General features: G+C 45.4%; 1 protein-coding gene and 1 non-coding gene across 2 annotated transcripts in view; both read left to right on the top strand.

Moving 5' to 3' along the window:
• The window catches only part of LOC124796282 (dual specificity tyrosine-phosphorylation-regulated kinase 4), a 427864-nt gene that overhangs the window by 104288 nt on the left and 302270 nt on the right, over positions 1–21306 (top strand). The window lies entirely within an intron of this gene.
• Positions 5135–5209, top strand: Trnat-ugu. The gene has a single exon. It is a non-coding gene; the product is annotated as a tRNA-Thr (tRNA).

The following is a 21306-nucleotide window of genomic DNA, read 5'->3' as shown; positions in this document are numbered from 1 at the left end:
AATAAATGGGAGGAAGGGGAATTGACTGTTATGGTGGGCCAAACCTCTGAGAATGGAGCTGTGTTTTGGAATGGAAAAGAAACGTGAATGTCCCCGCTTCTTTACGCAACCTACTTCCGTGGGAGCCAGGGTACACATAAGTTGCAGGTTGTTTATCTGTTACGTATACTCCAAGCACAAACACAACGCTACAGTAAACTCTGTCTTCCGATACATCGTCGATATCTTTAGAACACATGTTCGTTGTCGAAGTCCCCATTCGGGGTCTTCTACATCTTCCGAATTTGTTTACCCTCACAGAACTGTGAGACTAGACACCAAAGTTATTTCTAAGCTGGGAGGACTTGGGAGCCATTACATACGCGACGTATGCGGCGGATGCCCTTCGTAGTAAACTATGACGTCAAGAAAAGTTTTATTTCAGGATGTAACTATTGAAATTATTATTACGCTTGGAAACGAAAAATGTTTACGGGTTTCACATGGAAACAATATTAATTCAGCTATCTGTAAAGCGAGGGTTCTCTTTGTATAGATCAGATTACGATAGCCTCCAATTTCGAAGTCTCTAATGCATGTTAGTGCGATGAAGCTCGACAGAGCGGTGACCCATTCCAATCCCAGTGGTCGAAGTAATTTTCGTCTAAGGGGAGTGTTCAGAGTGAAATTCCTGACATCGAATCGAAGCATGTACGCAGTGTCTCGTGGGGTGCGGACATGAGACACTTGACATCTGTTGTTGTTGTTGTGGTCTTCAGTCCTGAGACTGGTTTGATGCAGCTCTCCGTGCTACTCTACCCTGTGCAAATTTCTTCATCTCCCAGTACCTACTGCAACCTACATCCTTCTGAATCTGCTTAGTGTATTCATCTCTTGGTCTCCCTCTACGATTTTTACCCTCCACGCTGCCCTCCAATACTAAATTGGTGATCCCTTGATGCCTCAGAACATGTCCTACCAGCTGATCCCTTCTTCTGGTCAAGCTGTGCCACAAACTTCTCTTCTCCCCAATCCTATTCAATACTTCCTCATTAGTTATGTGATCTACCCATCTAATCTTCAGCGTTCTTCACTTGACATCTATCTGGCGGTTAATTAATTTCATCCATCGTAAATGACGTTTTTTGGAAGTCTGCAACGGCGTCAATAATTATTTAAATAATTAAGTACTTCACCATTTACATCTCTTTTCACGTGCAGCACGACATGTTTCAGGAATCTGTTTCCATTTTCACGTACTTTAGGACCTTACATAGGTATTGATGGTAATGTCTGTGTATTTATGTTGCTCTGTCTCTCGGTCCCTGATTTTTTTTTTCTCTTGAGTTACTGTGCCTCCTCCGTCGCGCAGTAACTGACACATACGCAACACATCGTTAAATGATGACATAGCACTGAGACCAATTAGGTCTATGGCCCTATTCATATACACTCCTGGAAATGGAAAAAAGAACACATTGACACCGGTGTGTCAGACCCACCATACTTGCTCCGGACACTGCGAGAGGGCTGTACAAGCAATGATCACACGCACGGCACAGCGGACACACCAGGAACCGCGGTGTTGGCCGTCGAATGGCGCTAGCTGCGCAGCATTTGTGCGCCGCCGCCGTCAGTGTCAGCCAGTTTGCCGTAGCATACGGAGCTCCTTCGCAGTCTTTAACACTAGTAGCATGCCGCGACAGCGTGGACGTGAACCGTATGTGCAGTTGACGGACTTTGAGCGAGGGCGTATAGTGGGCATGCGGGAGGCCGGGTGGACGTACCGCCGAATTGCTCAACACGTGGGGCGTGAGGTCTCCACAGTACATCGATGTTGTCGCCAGTGGTCGGCGGAAGGTGCACGTGCCCGTCGACCCGGGACCGGACCGCAGCGACGCACGGATGCACGCCAAGACCGTAGGATCCTACGCAGTGCCGTAGGGGACCGCACCGCCACTTCCCAGCAAATTAGGGACACTGTTGCTCCTGGGGTATCGGCGAGGACCATTCGCAACCGTCTCCATGAAGCTGGGCTACGGTCCCGCACACCGTTAGGCCGTCTTCCGCTCACGCCCCAACATCGTGCAGCCCGCCTCCAGTGGTGTCGCGACAGGCGTGAATGGAGGGACGAATGGAGACGTGTCGTCTTCTGCAATGAGAGTCGCTTCTGCCTTGGTGCCAATGATGGTCGTATGCGTGTTTGGCGCCGTGCAGGTGAGCGCCACAATCAGGACTGCATACGACCGAGGCACACAGGGCCAACACCCGGCATCATGGTGTGGGGAGCGATCTCCTACACTGGCCGTACACCACTGGTGATCGTCGTGGGGACACTGAATAGTGCACGGTACATCCAAACCGTCATCGAACCCATCGTTCTACCATTCCTAGACCGGCAAGGGAACTTGCTGTTCCAACAGGACAATGCACGTCCGCATGTATCCCGTGCCACCCAACGTGCTCTAGAAGGTGTAAGTCAACTACCCTGGCCAGCAAGATCTCCGGATCTGTCCCCCATTGAGCATGTTTGGGACTGGATGAAGCGTCGTCTCGCGCGGTCTGCACGTCCAGCACGAACGCTGGTCCAACTGAGGTACCAGGTGGAAATGGCATGGCAAGCCGTTCCACAGGACTACATCCAGCATCTCTACGATCATCTCCATGGGAGAATAGCAGCCTGCATTGCTGCGAAAGGTGGATATACACTGTACTAGTGCCGACATTGTGCATGCTCTGTTGCCTGTGTCTATGTGCCTGTGGTTCTGTCAGTGTGATCATGTGATGTATCTGACCCCAGGAATGTGTCAATAAAGTTTCCCCTTCCTGGGACAATGAATTCACGGTGTTCTTATTTCAATTTCCAGGAGTGTATTTGAAAGGAGCTCTGGTTTTTTTTTTTTTTTTTTCTTTCCTACCATGAACAACAGAATGCGGCACTGCCACAAATCGCAGCCGTCCATGCAACACAGTTACACATCAGACATATCGTTCACAGGATAGCAAATTAAAACCGCCATTCCCTGGAGAACCACGCGCAGCGCGCATCGCTACCTCAGTAATTAGTACATGGATTCTATCAGTTGGTCGTTTCGAGTAGCTTCCAAAACTTAGCTGACATGCTCACGCATGCATGATGGGAAGGATGGCATGGCCGTTATCCGGAAAGTAACTGAATAAAATCCCATTACTTCGCAAACACAAAAGCGAATTACAACTATAATACTGTACAACTACATCTTCTGCAAGTAAAATATCTCACACTGTTAACAAAGATTTTCGCTTACTTTGTAGATACCTGAAGCTGGTAACGATACCTGATCGTGATACTTCCTCCACACGAACTGCCGTTAGGATAATGATTAATGACTGAGCGATGTGACGCAGTTGTTAACAAACTGGATTCCTTTTCTATAGAATGAGCGGGTTTGTTTCAACAAAGCCCCAACCGACTTTGATTCCCCCGTTATGCAACTGCTCTTGTGCACCGTCGTTAATGTACTCGACGTCGAACACATGTTAAACTTTATCTTTCTTTCCGCTTATGCGGGATGATGTCAAGCTACTCTCCCTACGCATCTTCTGTTGACAAATCGATTCAATATTTTTTAATTATCGTGCCGACATTTTTTCTCAGTTCAAATCTTTTTCTGCAGGTACACGAATACGTATTTATAGAAAAGATGAAACTGACTTAGTAAACGTATCAGTCGCCAAAATTTCGTTGGAAAAATTCCGATTTACGTCTAAAATTCTGGCTGTGGTAACTACGTAGTTTATCATCGTCATCTGGGTTTTGTTAGTGTAACAGGAGCCGTGTTTGCAAATTAAACTGTGTGGATTTGATTTCGCCTATCAAACAAAAACTGATCTAGAATGAGATTTTCACTCTGCAGCGGAGTGTGCGCTGATATGAAAGTTCCTGGCAGATTAAAACTGTGTGCCCGACCGAGACTCGAACTCGCGACCTTCGCCTTTCGCGGGCAAGGCAAAGGTCCCGAGTTCGAGTCTCGGTTGGGCACACAGTTTTAATCTGCCAGGAAGTTTCATATCAGCGCACACTCCGCTGCAGAGTGAAAATCTCATTCTGGAAACATCCCCCAGGCTGTGGCTAAGCCATGTCTCCGCAATATTCTTTCTTTCAGGAGTGCTAGTTCCGCAAGGTTCGCAGGAGAGCTTCTGTAAAGTTTGGAAGGTAGGAGACGAGGTACTGGCAGAAGTAAAGCTGTGAGTACTGGGCATGAGTCGTGCTTCGGTAGCTCAGATGGTAGAGCACTTGCCCGCGAAAGGCAAAGGTTCCGATTTCGAGTCTCGGTCGGGCACACAGTTTTAATCTGCCAGGAAGTTTCAAAAACTGATCTTTTCATTTCTCAAACTGGTTTCAGCACATTTGTCCAATTATTAGGGGGCTATGTTTTTTTCGTATCTTATTGTCGAGGAGGTTGGGTTCTGTATAGAGCCTTCTTTAAATTATCAGTTTTTCTCATATTCTTGTCCTCGCCTGTATACTTCTGCGAGAAAAGGCATAACCACAGCACATGTTTTCAGATGAACGACACTCGCGATTTCAAACGTCAAACTTCACAAAACACTTAGGCTGAACATACTGTGTGTAACAGGTGTAAGGGGACATATTTTTATAGGTAGTACCTAATATGTACACTCGTCAATGTGTTGGTTGCTCTTCCTCTGCGTCCAATAGAGTTCCCAAAAGCATGTCACAAAGTTTAGGACACGATGTTTTCTGCACGGTCCTAACGCCTGTCAGACTAACTTCGGTACCTGTCCTGCTGCCTCAGTCGCCATTAGAAATATCTGTACTTATAGCAGTTACACCGTGTATACATTGCGTTTTGTAGCTTTTGGCATTTTGATATGTGAGTGTTGTTCATTTAAAAACATACTGTTTTTCTCTGACTAGCATTGAAGATTTGCTCTTGTCACATGTACCTGGAGGTACTAACCAACCTAAAATATACTATTCATAAGAGCTGAAATTATTAGTCTGCAAAAAAACGTAAATACTGATGTAATGTTATGAAGATAGTAACTGTTCCGAAAAACAGATACCAATGATGACCATGCAGCTTTTCTAGAAAGAAATAACAATAAATCGAAACTCTCAGCGGCCAACAGGTGCTGTTGATATACCTGTGCCCTCGGTGGCTCAGATGGATAGAGCGCCTGCTATGTAAGCAGGAGATCCCGGGTTCGAGTCCCGCTCGGGGCACACTTTTTCAGCTGTCCCAATTGAGGTAGATCAACAGCACCTGTTCGCAGCTGAGGGTTTCGATTAATTATCATTATTTGGTGTAATGTTGTTCAGTACACTGTCCTCAGTCACTGTGGTGTCACCGCCAGACACCACACTTGCTAGGTGGTAGCCTTTAAATCGGCTGCGGTCCGTTTGTATACGTCGGACCCGCGTGTCGCCACTATCAGTGATTGCAGACCGAGCGCCGCCACACGGCAGGTCTAGTCTAGAGAGACTTCCTAGCACTCGCCCCAGTTGTGCAGCCGACTTTGCTAGCGATGGTTCACTGTCTACATACGCTCTCATTTGCAGAGACGGCAGTTTAGCATAGCCTTCAGCTACGTCATTTTCTACGACCTAGCAAGGCGCCATATTCAGTTACTATAAGTACTGTCTTCAAGAATGTATTCTGAACAGATAATATTGTGAATCATGTACCTTCAAGAGCGACGTTCATCATTAATGGATTAAAGTTAAGTATCTCCCAAACTAATTTCGTCCGCTTTCTGAATTCTCATTCCTTGTCATGTCCCAGACCTCACGTCAGTATAGTTCTTCCCGCCTCACGCCAGCCTGCGTGAGCTAAAACGCGTGCAATTCTGCCGCCACTCGTAAAACGGTGTTGGCTCTTCTGCCAACACAAAAGTCACGAACACAAAAGTCACCATTAGAAATATCTGAACTTATAACAGTTACACCGTGTATACATTGCGTTTTGTAGCTTTCGGCATTTTGATATGTGCGTGTTGCTCATTTAAAAACATATACTGTTTTTCTCTGCCTATTTCTGAAAGATAGCAGCACAGATATGTGGATAACAACTGTGAGAAAAAGTAAGGCAAGTTATACGATAATCTGGTACGATCCGTATCAGATCGGGTTGACGGAGGAGATAGAGAAGATCCAAAGAAGAGCGGCGCGTTTCGTCACAGGGTTATTTGGTAGCCGCGATAGCGTTACGGAGATGTTTAACAAACTCAAGTGGCAGACTCAACAAGAGAGGCGCTCTGCATCGCGGTGTAGCTTGCTCGCCAGGTTTCGAGAGGGTGCGTTTCTGGATGAGGTATCGAATATATTGCTTCCCCCTACTTATACCTCCCGAGGAGATCACGAATGTAAAATTAGAGAGATTAGAGCGCGCACGGAGGCTTTCAGACAGTCGTTCTTCCCGCGAACCATACGTGACTGGAACAGGAAAGGGAGGTAATGACAGTGGCACGTAAAGTGCCCTCCGCCACACACCGTTGGGTGGCTTGCGGAGTATAAATGTAGATGTAGATGTAAATATGGTCTTACAGAACATGAAATTAAAGAGAATAAGAAATGAAAAAAAGCATGACCCCGAGATGATGGCAATAATGTGCTGCAACATATTTAGGCAGTAAAAGGATCAGTTGTTTACATAATAGGCAGAATCAAATTCCCTTAACTTGTAGACGCTGACAAAGGTCACAGGCATCTCTTCATGCTCGGTTCTGATACAAGGCTTGGCAGCATCGTAATGAAGCTTCATCAAGAGGGGCGCAGCAGCTGTGTTTTGCCCCCAGAAGATACTGATATTTTTCTTTTTTCTTCATAACTGTAACACGAGGAATTATTCCGTTAAGGTCAAGAGACTGGTACCTCTGTATTATGGTGCTTAGTGGCCACCACAGCCCGCCAGTGTGGGCGTCCTATGGCCCTGCTGGGAACAAAAGAGGGCTGGGGCGTGGCAGCAGCTGGTCACGTGCCGCATCCTCTCCCTTCCCCCCCCCCCCCCCCCTTTCCCGGTGACAACCTGTATCGCGCCTGCTCACCGCTAGCTGGCCTACTTGCCTGCTGATACCACTCTACACACAAAGCCCGCCACATCCGCACACACAGTGGATCGCTACTTCCTTCACACGGGCTGTCTGTCTCTCTATGTCTTCAGAGTGCGCGCCTACAACGGACGTACTGTTCGCTCATACGAAGCGTTAGTGAGAGCCCAAAAGCAAAATCGTACGAGGTTTCTTTCAGAGGCGCTATCCAATAAGGAGGAATGTCAGACACCTATGCCGGCCGTTGCGCCCGTGCGCTTCTAGGCGCTTCAGTCCGGAACCGCGCTGCTGCTACGGTCGCAGGTTCGAATCCTGCATGGGCATGGTTGTGTGCGCTGTCCTTAGGTTAGTTAGGTTTAAGTAGTTCTAAGTTCTAGGGGACTGATGACCTCAGATGTTACGTCCCATAGTGCTCAGAGCCATTTGAACCATTTTTCAGACACTTATGAACAACCATCGAAGTTTGCCATCGTTAAATGTGGAAATACGTCTGTCTTCAAATTTGGGAGTTAATAAGTACATTCGAGTCCTGTATCTAGCCACAAGCTGACAAAACTAATAGCACTTACAATTCGGATCGTTTGAAATTTCCATCCTAACAACATGCGGAATACCGGAAGAGAAATGATATTGGGTTGACGACTTCCTAACAAACATAATTTCGTATATCGTTATTAGAAGGGAAACACCAACAAAAGGGTAAATAGAGTCCACCGAAGGAGAGTGATAGGGCCTTTAGTGTTGACGACAGATACAAAACATTTATTACAGAAACAGGCATAGAGCCATAGTACTTTAAAAAAATGAACACACTCACAAATTAAAGCGTCGAACGTTGCAAAACGCAATGTCGAAGTTCGTGCAGTGTGTTTCGCGAAGTTTGACTTTTTAACTAGCGAGAGTTGATTGTTTGAAAACATGTACTGTGGCTCTGTATTTTTGCAAAGATATACAGATAAGGACAACACTTATGGGGATTACTCCCCACTCCCTCCGCAAAAAAAGAAAAGGAATTCACCTATCAGTCGCAAATCCGATCTGCATTGCAGACCTATATTTCAGATACCGAATGGCTATATACAGTACATGTAAGTAGAGTCATATAGACTCGTCAAACTTTTGACCACATTTATTACATGACTATAGGACCTACAGTGCCAGATTCTAATTGAATCTGGCAATGTACGTCCTAAGTGTGTGAGAATGCGTGTGGCGAAAAGCTTGACGAGTCTATATGACTCTACTTAAATGCACTGATGGTTTAAATGGCTCTAAGCACTATGGGACTTAACATCTGAAGTCATCAGTCCCCTAGACTTAGAACTACTTAAACCTAACTAACCTCACACAGATCCATGCCCGAGGCAGGATTCGAACCTGCGAGCGTAGTAGCAGCGCGGTTCCGGACTGAAGCTAGAACCGGCCACAGCGGCCGGCTTAAATGCACTGAAGATAATAGCTATTCAGTGGCTGAAATCCAGACCTGCACTAAAAATGTCGATTGGATTTGCAACTGATTGGTGAATTCCTTTTCCTTAAAAAAAGTAGTTACTACATTCGCGGTGCACAACGGTTCCAGTGAAATCAAACTTGGTTACAGGAAAAACACATAATTTAAACAAGGCCCTGAAAAACCTTCTCGAGAATATAACATGAAAAAATATGACCCACTGGTAACGGCACAAAGGCGCTGAAATAAAGATTAGTTTTTTGTTTGATAGACACAACAAAAATCCCATAATTTTATCTGCAAACACGGCTGCCGTTAGAGGACCAAACGATGATTGTCTACAACAAGGTTACTACCGCACAGAATTTTACAAGCAAATCAGTATGATTTCTAGAAAAATTTTGGCGGCTCATATATTTGCTAAATCAGCTCCATCTATTCTATGAACAGACGGCCGTAGCTCTGCAGTTATGTGCAGGGAGTTGACTTAGAAATGAAGTAACGTGGCTGGGAAAACAGGCGAAAAGAAGCCGCGTCGAACAACATGATCAGCGACGCGGCAGTGTAATCAGTCTGAGACGTGCAGTATCCAGAGGTGTCTATCCGGAGCAATTTAAAGCGGAACGACCTCGTAAATCTAGTCAGGCTGAGATTTATCGGAGAATTCTAAAGGATAGCAATTCGTTGCAGCTGGGGACGGCTAACTGAATTTTTCCTGTACTATTTGTTGTTCGTCTGTTGGGGCTCCTTACCTAGTTGGATTAACTGAAAAGATACTGAAGACAGAAACAAGGGCTGTTCAACTCTACAAGAGCTTGCTTAGTCAGCGCTAAGGTGTCACAGAAATATTCAGAAAGCTGCAGCGCGAGAAACTACGACAAAGACGTGTGCATTCCGTATAGTTTAACTCACTAAAAGTAGTAGACCCCACGTTTGAACAAAAGTTAAGAAGTCATATTTCTTCCTCCTGGTTACAGCTCGTGTATTTTGGAACTGTAATAACTCGACTGTTTGTACTGATTGTCTTATGGTTACAAGAAATGGTTCAAATGGCTCTGAGCACTATGGGACTTAACATCTGAGGTCATCAGTCCCCTAGAACTTAGAACTACTTAAACCTAACTAACCTAAGGACATCACACACATCCATGCCCGAGGCAGGATTCGAACCTGCGACCGTAGCAGTCGCGCGGTTCCGGACTGAGCGCCTAGAACCGCTAGACCACCGCGCCCGGCTGTTACAAGAGCAGATGATGCTACGGTTCGTTAACAATGGTGCCTCGTGGTTAAAGGCCGTGTGAGCCGAAGCCGCCCCCAAGTTCACATTGAAATATATTCTTCAGGATTGAGTAACAGAAATTAAATTATTATCATGGAGCTTTCGAATGTTTTCCAGATGGAACTAAATAATGACTGTCAACTTTTTTTAAAAAAATTGGTGAAATCGAGAGATTTTTCACAAATAGGTGGTAGCTACGACATGGAACGTCAATTAGCTCCATGGGAGAGGATTTTGGAGTGTAGTTTTTATAGAATACCGCTTGTAGAACCAGCTGTGCCTAAGGTAGTCGTACTTACTTCCACATGACCTTCACTTTACTCTGCTTACAACGAAGGGGAATTAACGGGATGGCTGAACCTGCACTCTGGAATCCCTGTCCCTGCAGTTGTCACTTATACTTTGATACGTCATTAACTGGTATTTCATACTATTGTTTTAATAGTGTTAAATATAGTTTTCTGTTTCTGGCCTCCGAAGTTCTATCCACCTTAGTAAAAGAGTGTTGAGTTTGCAAGAGTCTGCCTAGATTGCAATAGAGTAGGGTAATATTAGAGACACCACTAGCGAGTGTTACACGAATGATTAAACGAAGTAAGTAAGCCAAACACGTGTGGCTACTTGCAGCTGCTAACAGTTCCCTTGCTTGCTAACGGCGTTTACTTAATAAAGTGAGTCATTAGAGACACTGCCACTACTAGAGGTAGTCGCAACGAGTGATTTCGACAGAATTCCCAAAAACAGTATTTTGAAACATAATCGAAGGCGACAAGAAAATTGACCGAACTCTCCTGCACTCTAGAATCGCAGCCTTCTCGAGGATGGCCGGCCGTTGTGGCCGAGCGGTTCTAGGCGCTTCAGTCCGGAACCGCGCTGCTGCTACGGTCACAGGTTCAAATCCTGCCTCGGGCATGGATGTGTGTGATATCCTTAGGTTAGTTAGGTTTAAGTAGTTCTAAGTCTAGGGGACTGATGACCCCAGTGTTAGGTCCCATAGTGCTCTGAGCCATTTAACCATTTCTCCAGTATGGAAACCACGAGCCCTCTAATTTAGGTGATACGCCATATCGGTATCAATGACAAAGTGGCTGAAGATGAACCCGCCGTTTGCTACAGAATCGATTGCAAATAAATAAAACAATAAATAGGGCTGAGTGTATCTAGGAGGCTGGAGGAGCCTAACATCTCTGAGAAATTAGCTTTTGCATCACAAATTGCAAGTATGGGAAAACCGTACCGAGTAGCCATAAGTGCTCACAAGAATATATCGGTATCAATTAATTACAAAAACGCCATACAATGCCTTGCTATGAACAGAAAATGTCTTATCGAAAAATCAGAAATGAGAGAAAGACTGATCTTGCGGAACATTGTAGGCCCAATAAAATAAAATGGCAAATTCAGGAGACGACACAACATGAACTCTATATAGACATCGGAACTTCCAAAAATAAGTTACACGTGTCATCCCGCGCTAAGATCATAGTGCGCAGTAGCAGGGCATTGTCAGAAGAGAGTAAATCTTCTGAATTTCCCACAGAAACAGTTTTGCTACGATACGGATGGAAGGTGCGTCACAGAGTGGGATTGAAATGACGCGGCAAATGGAAAGTACTCCGAAGCTGCAGTACGATGGACAGTACTACCCTTGCAGGCAAACACTTAAACTTTACACAGATTAACAGTGAAATTCTGGCGTTTTATAGGTCAAGTGCAATCTCGTGTCCTGCCAAATTGCTTGTATACAGCTGACAATTTGACCGCAGCCTCACAGACGCTGGTGATTCTAATCGGGGGAAGGAAAGCCATCGACATGACCACAGACAACATTGTACAGGCAATCCAGGAGCTGATTCGCAACAATCGCAGATTTCCGGCAATGAGGCTGTTCATAAATGTGGTTCGGTGACCAATGAGCACATTCTTGTCATTGAGGAACTGAACGACCGTTGTTTACAGCGTTGGTGACAGCGTCGAAAGACAGTATCATATGGTTGTGTCGCTTTGAAGTGGAGTGCAACATTCAATAATAGTTAACCTGCCGTAGTAACGTCCACCTCCGTGGCTGAGCGATCAGCATGGACGACATGGGTTCGATTCTCGGTACTGTCAGGGATTTTTACCTTGATTTGAGGATTGGAACGGGATGCTCTCAGTCTCGTGATGCCAACTGAAGAGCGGCTCATGGTCATGAAAACTGACAACAGCTGCAAGAGAGGTGTGCTGATTACCCGCCTTTCTATACCGCAACCAGTGACGCCATTGGCGAAGGATGACGCGGCGGTCGGTCGGTATCGATGGACGCGCCAGTGCTTGTGGACGGAGTTTACGTTTACGTATGTAGAATATCACCATTCGTAGCAGGAGCGTTGTTTTCTAAGGCCACATTGCCTGTATGAGTTCTACGAAGCTAAGCAATCGCATAGTCTGCTACTCTCTAAGAAAACTAAGAAGGGGTAGTTCGTCAGCGTTGACAAAGATCTATGAGGGGTGGGGATAACACTGGAGCATATCCATAAAAGCATTCCGCACACGGAAGAAACTCAGACAGCGCCTTGGCTCCCGGGAAAAGCCAAAACAAGTGGCAAAATGTAGACCGAAGCGACAAAGGAACTGTATAGGAAAGGAATGCAGGAATTCATGTCCATACACATTACAAAAATGGATGACCGAATGTATGTATGTATGTATATATATATGTATGTTCCACGTCTCCTTCTGAATCACTGGATAGATATCAACCAAACTTGGTACACAAATCATCGCTGTGTGGGTAAGAACCACGTACCCATGAAAGGGGTATTGGTGGGGATGGGATTGAGAAAGCAGTGTCGCCCACGACGCGCGAGTACCCACACTTTAGAATGAGATTTTCACTGTGCAGCGGAGTGTACGCTGATATGAACTTCCTGGCAGATTAAAACTGTGTGCCGGGCAGAGACTCGAACTCGGAACATTTGCAAGTGTTCTACCGCCTGAGCTACCCAAGCACGACTCACGCCCCGTCCTCACAGCTTCGCTTCTGCCAGTATCACCCACACTTCACTCACGCAATGTTTGAGAATGAGAGCACTACAGACTTGCGACAACCTTTACACATAATTTCAAACCTTTACGAAACCTTTTCTCGATGACGGACCCCACAAACTGATTTCACTATTCATGCAATAAAACTGCCGCATCAAGCATGACGTTTTAATTTATTTTTTCTTTATTACTAACTCTATTCGCCACACATTTCGCAGACAGTACCCACATATGCCGCTGAATGTACCTAGAAGAATATTGCATGGTACGACTCACAGTTCAGGAGACACAACGTCATAAATATTGAACCGCATAAAAATGAAACTCCAGGATAAATTCGCTAGGAATGCCATTGAAATATGTGTACAAATACGTGTGAAACATGTAAAAATACGTGAAATATATTTGACATGTGCGTACAAAAGCAAAGCCACGGATAAAAAGTTCATCCCAAACTCCTGGAACGATTTCAACCAAATTTCGTACACATATTAGCTACAGTCTGAGAAGAAATATTGTGGAGGTAAGTACCACAAGCCTCCTATTTGGTTGATAGTGATGGCGTGGAGAGAGAAGGGTGGAGGTGGAGATGAACAGACAACAAAGGGAAAGAAGGAGATGGGCACAGAAACGGGGGGAGGGGGGAGGGGTGGGGGGGGGGACGGATAGAGAAAGAAGAGAGGAGGAGATGGACAGAGACAGGGAGGCGAAGAGATAAGTAGCGAGAGGTTGAGGAGGGGAATAACAGACAGAGAGGGAGGACGAACTGGAGAAGGGGAAGAGGAAGAGATGAACAGAGGAGTACGCGGGGTGTTAGAAGGATATGCGCAGAGAAAGGAATGTACATCTACATCTATACTCCGCGTGGACGAGGGTGCCTCTTACCACAACTAGCATCTTCTCTCCCTGTTCCACTCCCAAACAGAACGAGGGAAAAATGACTGCCTATATGCCTCTGTACGAGCCCTAATCTCTCTTATCTTATCTTTGTTGTCCTTCCGCGAAATATACGAGGGCAGTTCAATAAGTAATGCAACACTTTTTTTCTGAAACAGGGGTTGTTTTATTCAGCATTGAAATACACCAGGTTATTCCCCAATCTTTTAGCTACACAACACTATTTTTCAACGTGATCTCCATTCAATGCTACGGCCTTACGCCACCTTGAAATGAGGGCCTGTATGCCTGCACGGTACCATTCCACTGGTCGATGTCGGAGCCAACGTCGTACTGCATCAATAACTTCTTCATCATCCGCGTAGTGCCTCCCACGGATTGCGTCCTTCATTGGGCCAAACATAAGGAAATCCGACGGTGCGAGATCGGGGCTGTAGAGTGCATGAGGAAGAACAGTCCACTGAAGTTTTGTGAGCTCCTCTCGGGTGCGAAGACTTGTGTGAGGTCTTGCGTTGTCATGAAGAAGGAGAAGTTCAGTTCAGATTTTTGTGCCTACGAACACGCTGAAGTCGTTTCTTCAATTTCTGAAGAGTAGCACAATACACTTCAGAGTTGATCGTTTGACCATGGGGAAGGACATCGAACAGAATAACCCCTTCAGCGTCCCAGAAGACTGTAACCATGACTTTACCGGCTGAGGGTATGGCTTTAAACTTTTTCTTGGTAGGGGAGTGGGTGTGGCGCCACTCCATTGATTGCCGTTTTGTTTCAGGTTCGAAGTGATGAACCCATGTTTCATCGCCTGTAACAATCTTTGACAAGAAATTGTCACCCTCAGCCACATGACGAGCAAGCAATTCCGCACAGATGGTTCTCCTTTGCTCTTTATGGTGTTCGGTTAGACAACGAGGGACCCAGCGGGAACAAACCTTTGAATATCCCAACTGGTGAACAATTGTGACAGCACTACCAACAGAGATGTCAAGTTGAGCACTGAGTTGTTTGATGGTGATCCGTCGATCATCTCGAACGAGTGTGTTCGCACGCTCCGCCATTGCAGGAGTCACAGCTGTGCACGGCCGGCCCGCACGCGGGAGATCAGACAGTCTTGCTTGACCTTGCGGCGATGATGGCACACGCTTTGCCCAACGACTCACCGTGCTTTTGTCCACTGCCAGATCATCGTAGACATTCTGCAAGCGCCTATGAATATCTGAGATGCCCTGGTTTTCCGCCAAAAGAAACTCGATCACTGCCCGTTGTTTGCAACGCACATCCGTTACAGACGCCATTTTAACAGCTCCGTACACCGCTGTCACCTGTCGGAAGTCAATGAAACTATACGAGACGAAGCGGGAATGTTTGAAAATATTCCACAAGAAATTTCCGGTTTTTTCAACCAAAATTGGCCGATAAAAAAAATGTGTTGCATTACTTATTGAACTGCCCTCGTAAGTTGGTGGCAGTAAAATTGTACTGCAGTCAGCCTCAAATGCTGGTTCTCTAAATCTCCTCAGTAGCGATTCACGAAAAGAGCGCCTCCTTTCCTCCAGAGACTCCCACCCGAGTTCCTGAAGCATTTCCGTAACACTCGCATGATGATCAAACCTAGCAGTAACAAATCTAGCAGCCCGCGTCTGAATTGCTTCTATGTCCTCCCTCAATCCGACCTGATAGGGATCCCAAACGCTCGAGCAGTACTCAGGAATAGGTGGTATTAGTGTTTTATAAGCGGTCTCCTTTACAGATGAACCACATCTTCCCATAATTCTACCAATGAACCGAAGACGACTATCCGCCTTCCCCACAACTGCCATTACATGCTTGTCGCACTTCATATCGCTCTGCAATGTTACGCCCAAATATTTAATCGACGTGACTGTGTCAAGCGCTTCACTACTAATGGAGTATTTAAACATTACGGGATTCTTTTTCCTATTCATCTGCATTAATTTACATTTCTCTATATTTAGAGTTAGCTGTTATTCTTTACACCAATCACAAATCCTGTCCAAGTCATCTTGTATCCTCCTACAGTCACTCAACGACGACACCTTCCCGTACACCACAGCATCATCAGCAATCAGCCGCACATTGCTATCCACCCTATCCAAAAGATCATTTATGTAGATAGAAAACAACAGCGGACCTACCACACTTCCCTGGGGCACTCGAAATGATACCCTCACCTCCGATGAACACTCACCATCGAGGATAACGCACTGGGTTCTATTACTTAAGAAGATGAACAGGGAGACGAGGGAGAAGAACGTAAGCAACGACTAGGGAATGATGAGATGGACAGAAAATGGGGGATGGAGGAGGTACACACAGAGAGGGGGTGGGGATGTGGACAGAGATGGGGTGAAGGAAGAGGCGGAGTCAGAGAGTGAGAAAGAAGAGATGGACTAATAAAAAGTTTGAATTAATACATATGCGGGCAACGCCGGGAATTCAGTTATTCGTAGGCTAAAGTTAAGACCCAGGTGGAAGGGAAAAGAACAGTACGAGGTTTGTCCGGAAAATACGTATAAAAGTTTAATAATGTCTTTATGTTACAAGTTGCAGTCACCACCAGGTGGGACTACTGCTGTAATCAATCCCATCAACGTTCAGTTCGAGTCAGAGCACTCTGCGTGAAGGTGGGAGTGTGCGGCAGCTTGTTGACAGTTACCCTTTTTCACCTGCCGTCGGCATGGAGCTCTCTCTGATTGAGGAACAGCGCGTCAACATCAAGGTTCTTGCAAAGCTAGGCAAGAATGGCCGTGAGATTTTTGAGTGTTTGAAACAGGTTTACGGAGACAATTCTCTGAAGGAAACAACCGTGAACAAGTGGTTAAAAAGGTTCCGGGATGGCCGAGAAGAAGTGAACGATGACCCGCGCCCAGGACGCAGTCGACATCGAGTTCCGATGCAAATGTTGGACGAATTCGGGCTTGTGTTCTTAAAGACCGTAGATCGACAGTCAGAATGATTGCTGACGAGCTGTCAATCCCCAAAACAATAGTTCACGAAATCCTGACACAAAAACTTGAAATGAAGAAATTGTGTGCGAAAATCGTACCAAAGCTCTTGACGCCAGAACAGAAAGCAAAGAGGGTCGAGTGCTGTGAGGATTGGTTGGAAGCAGAGGAACGAGGGGACTTTCTCCACCGAGTCATCACTGGAGACGAGTCACGGTTTTACGAATTCGATTTGGACCTCAAATCTCAAAGCAAGGAATGGAAACTAGCAGGAGAACCGAGAACAAAAAAGTCGCGAAAATCAAGGTCCAATGTGAAGACAATGTTGATTGTTTTCTTTGATTATAGGGGCATTGTTCACAAGGAATTTGTCCCTCCCGGCCAGAGAGTGAACGGAAACTTTTACGTTGAAGTTCTGACACGTCTCAGAGCTCGTGTGGCCCGAGTTCGACCGGAGTTGGCAAAAGGGGGCAGGTGGATCCTTCATCACGACAATGCGCCCGCTCACACGTCGCTCGTTGTGCGCGAGTTTTTGGCCCGAAGCTCAATCACCGTGACAGACCACCCGCGTTATTCACCCGATTTAGCCCCGTGTGACTTCTTCATGTTCCCGAAATGCAAAATGGTGCTTCGGGGGCGGCACTTGGGAGATGTGGAAGCCATCAAGGCGGAAACGACACGGCAACTGAACAACGTCACAACTCGAGACTTTCAGCAATGTTATCAACAGTGGAAACGGCGTTGGCAGAAGTGTATCGCGTCTCAGGGCGAGTACTTTGAAGGAGACCATATTGTAATGCCTGGATAATTGTAAAATAAAGTTATTATTCAACTTTTATACGTATTTTCCGGACAAACCTCGTAGGGTTGAAATAATGTAGTCCGCCGATGCCCAATACGACAAGAAGAAAGAAAGGAAGATTAGTGCAAAGGTAGTAAGAGAATAGCCTCGGCTCTCCACAACGAGATCGCCAATTTCGTAAGGCAAAAGCAGCGGCCGCCGGCAGCTGTGCGGGCGCCGTGTTGACACCGCCTGTGCCTGACCTTTGCTCCTCCCCGGAGAGGGCCGGCCGGTGTCGGTGGCAGCGGCTGAACCGCGGCTGTCGGCCGGCGCCGGGTATTGATCGCGGACCGCCGCGTGCAGGCGGCGGGCGCGCGACGGTGGCGCGCCCGGCGGCAGCGGCGGCAGGCGACGCCGGCGTCGGCGGCGGCGTCGGAGGCGGCGGCGGCGCCGGCGCCGGGCGGCGGGTCCAGTGAACGCCGGCGGTCGGCAGCGTCGCCATGGGCTCGTGCTGCTACCACACGTACCCCTGGAACCGGGGCTCGGCGCACCTGCACGCGGTACGCCCTCTCGCCTCTGCTGGCTGCTCTGCTCCTCCGCGGCCCGCGTGCTGGCTGCGGGCTGGTCTAGACAGTACTCGGCGAGCCGCTCTCGAGTTCCCGAACCGGCACCCTGCGCAGCGGTACCTACATCGGCTCCAGCCTGTCGTCACAATTTGCGGCGGACCAGTGGTCGAACCACGAAATACAATCACCACGTACCGTACACAATGCGTACATTCGTGTTCTGTGGGTCCGGGCGAGGTCTGCAACCGCCTGACGAATTTTACAAACAACTCAAGTCACTGCTTCACTCACGCATAATACCAATATATATATACTTAAACGCGAGGCGTTTCGGCAATATGGTGTCACCATCAGGTGCTCGTCTGTTAATTAACAACTATTTAGTACGACTACCTACGCCGCAGGTGCGATGAGTTTGTTATTGTGAGTGCCGGCGAGATCAGTTAGCAAAGTTCTGACGAGAATTCGCAGTGGGTTACGATCAACACAATTTTTCTGCTTTAACATCACATGTATCAATTGACAAAAAATGTTACTTGCGTATCAAGTGACTATACGTTCAAGATTATTACAGAGCCACAGGATTATGTTTATTCTGGAGACAAACACCATTGCACTGTTAAGTTATTGAACTTGAACACACATATTATGATGCCTGAATTAAGCTAAACTAGCTATTAGCACCGGATGACTATTTGTCGTACGGGAATCACGGAAAATATTACATTTAGTTTTTTTTTAGGGGAGACTCAACAGTTATTCACGTGTTTATGGTCTTTTTGAAAGAGGCACTCAGCTGTGAAAAAGTTTTTGAAAAAAATTCATTGCGTTCCATTCCATGACTATTTGTCATACAGGAATCACGGAAAATATTAGTTTTTTTAGAAGAGACTCAGTAGTTATTCAGGTGTTTATGGTCTTTTTGAAAGAGGCACTCAACTGTGAAAAAGTTTTTGAAAAAAATTCGTATCATTGTGTTCCATTGTCATTCAGTAACTCATTTCCACATTCCTTGCCATGTAAGAAAATTTTTAGTTCTTCGTACAAATCCATTTCATATTCTCTGTCGACTCGATATAATATTTGAAGATCATTCTCGACATCCTCCTATGGGCGTCCGGTCTTCATTGTGAACACAGTTGAGAGGAACTGTAAACGATGTTACTGTTTTTGTTTAGCTATCTATGTGCCAGAAATTGCAATGTATTTCATTCCATACGCGACTAACAGGGCAGTATAATCAGTGCACATCGTGTTGAAAGTAAGTGATTGATCCTAATCTACTGTAATTTATACGTCAGAACTTGACCAACGATGTTCAATGACTTGTGCAACAACAACAACAACAACATCGTACCTGTTGCGTATGTAATCATACAAAATAGTATCTAACCAATAACCATGCACCTGGTGACGGCAGCACGCGTCGTGCTAATGTAAATATAGCTATTAAAACAAATTGTGTTGTGTACTGGTTGCGTTGTCGTCTAACTTGACTTTTGTACATGAAATAAATACATTTATATGTATTCAAGGCGAACCAGAACTCGAGCCACAAAATTTCTGAGATTGTTCTGGGACATATCTGAGAATTTTGGTTCAACATGCCTTTTATCTCTGGTGGCTCGTTGCAGAGTACTGCCGTAATTTTGATTTATACTTTTTGTTTCTCCAGATACCTCTACTTCAGTCAAATCTAGATTGGATGTTTTAGCATAACATTTGAAATTATGTTAAGATATGTGCTTTATTCATGTCAATTCATGTGCAACATTCGGTCTGTTCTTTTATACAGATAGCAGACTAAAAGAAAATAGGAAATAAATGAATAAAGGTTCTAGCATACCTTGCACGGCTAGTATATTCCGTTCTAACGCGGAAGGAGCTGGTTGCTCGTAGATGCCTGTGTCGTATAAGTACTGCAACGTGGTGCGCGAACGGCTCATCATATGATCCTTGTGCCGCCCTTCCATTGCTGTCAATGAACTCATACACGAGAGGCATTTCGGCGAACTCTTCATCAATAAACCTATCCGCACTGTTGTGCATACTCTGTACCGTACAACTAACATTAACGGAAAAACAAACGCGAAACACAACAGAGCAGTGTTTCATGCAAACTTACCGTCTTCAACAACAAATATCCTGAGTAAATAGAACAAGTTTGATTCAAAACAACAAACAATTCATATTGTCGACATTTCCTCTATCGCGCAGGTATTTTCGGTGCAGTATAGGTACAAAGATAAATGGAGGTAAGAAATCAAACCAAGAGTCATTTCTATGTGACAAGCCATTGGAGAACACAGGTCCATTATACCAAAATACTCAGAAAATATCCATGAACAAAGTCTGAAACGTACCAAAAAGAACGTATTTCTATTCGCATTCCAATTACACTTTTTACCGTTGTTCAAATTTTCGATACCTGCAATACCTTATGATGAACTGTTACGCTTATAAATCTACTACAGCTAATCGAGCGTTAGATACAACTCGTAATCCTTATAAGAATAAAACGTATTGTGCCAGAATTGAAGTACTCACCAGAAAATATGTCGTAGATAGGTTTCTGTTTATTGTGTTTATTGATCCACAAAATATTTACTGTAGTTAGAAAATTGAAGATGGAAAGTTAATTTAGACGTGAGCATCGTATTCTTAAATTTCGTTCAAAATACAATTCGGAAGTAAATATCGAGCGAATGTGGAAATAAATGGAGAATGTTAGCTGCTAAGTAATAAAAACATCTTGAAAAACACCGAACGCTGCTATTTTAGATGATAATTTTCGAAGTAGAGTTTTCACATAAAAATCAACTTTTGTGTTTTTCCAAATTTCATCCATTTATTATATCAAAGCTGTGGAGCACAACCCACACAAATCATTATTCTTCCTGATAACGAGCGAAATTTTAAATCGCATTTTATGTTTTCAAATAAAGTTAAAACCTCTAGTGGTTGCTAATTGCTGTGTGTCATCAACTTATACGTTCGTTTTCGCCACAGTTATGGAGTTAAAGCCGTATAATGCTCTCAGAACTGCGCATCCTTGGCATCTTGGTCATCTAAGAACGGAGAACCAACTAAGCTAAACGATACATCATCATAACCGCTGACACCATTAAATCTTGGCAATGAAATGCGGATTAGAAGTACGCGACTATCGAACATCGATCTAGCTTCTTATTCACAACGCCAGACTGAGCGATACAAATATTTCTGTCTAGTGTTCCGAAGTACATTCGCGAAGTAAGAGAAACATTTCTAAGGCCAGTAACTATAAGACAGTCAGCTAACAGAAACCGATG

This window comes from Schistocerca piceifrons, chromosome 4 (assembly GCF_021461385.2).
Source record: "Schistocerca piceifrons isolate TAMUIC-IGC-003096 chromosome 4, iqSchPice1.1, whole genome shotgun sequence".
Lineage (NCBI taxonomy): Eukaryota > Metazoa > Arthropoda > Insecta > Orthoptera > Acrididae > Schistocerca > Schistocerca piceifrons.
This window is presented reverse-complemented; position numbering and strand designations above follow the sequence as displayed.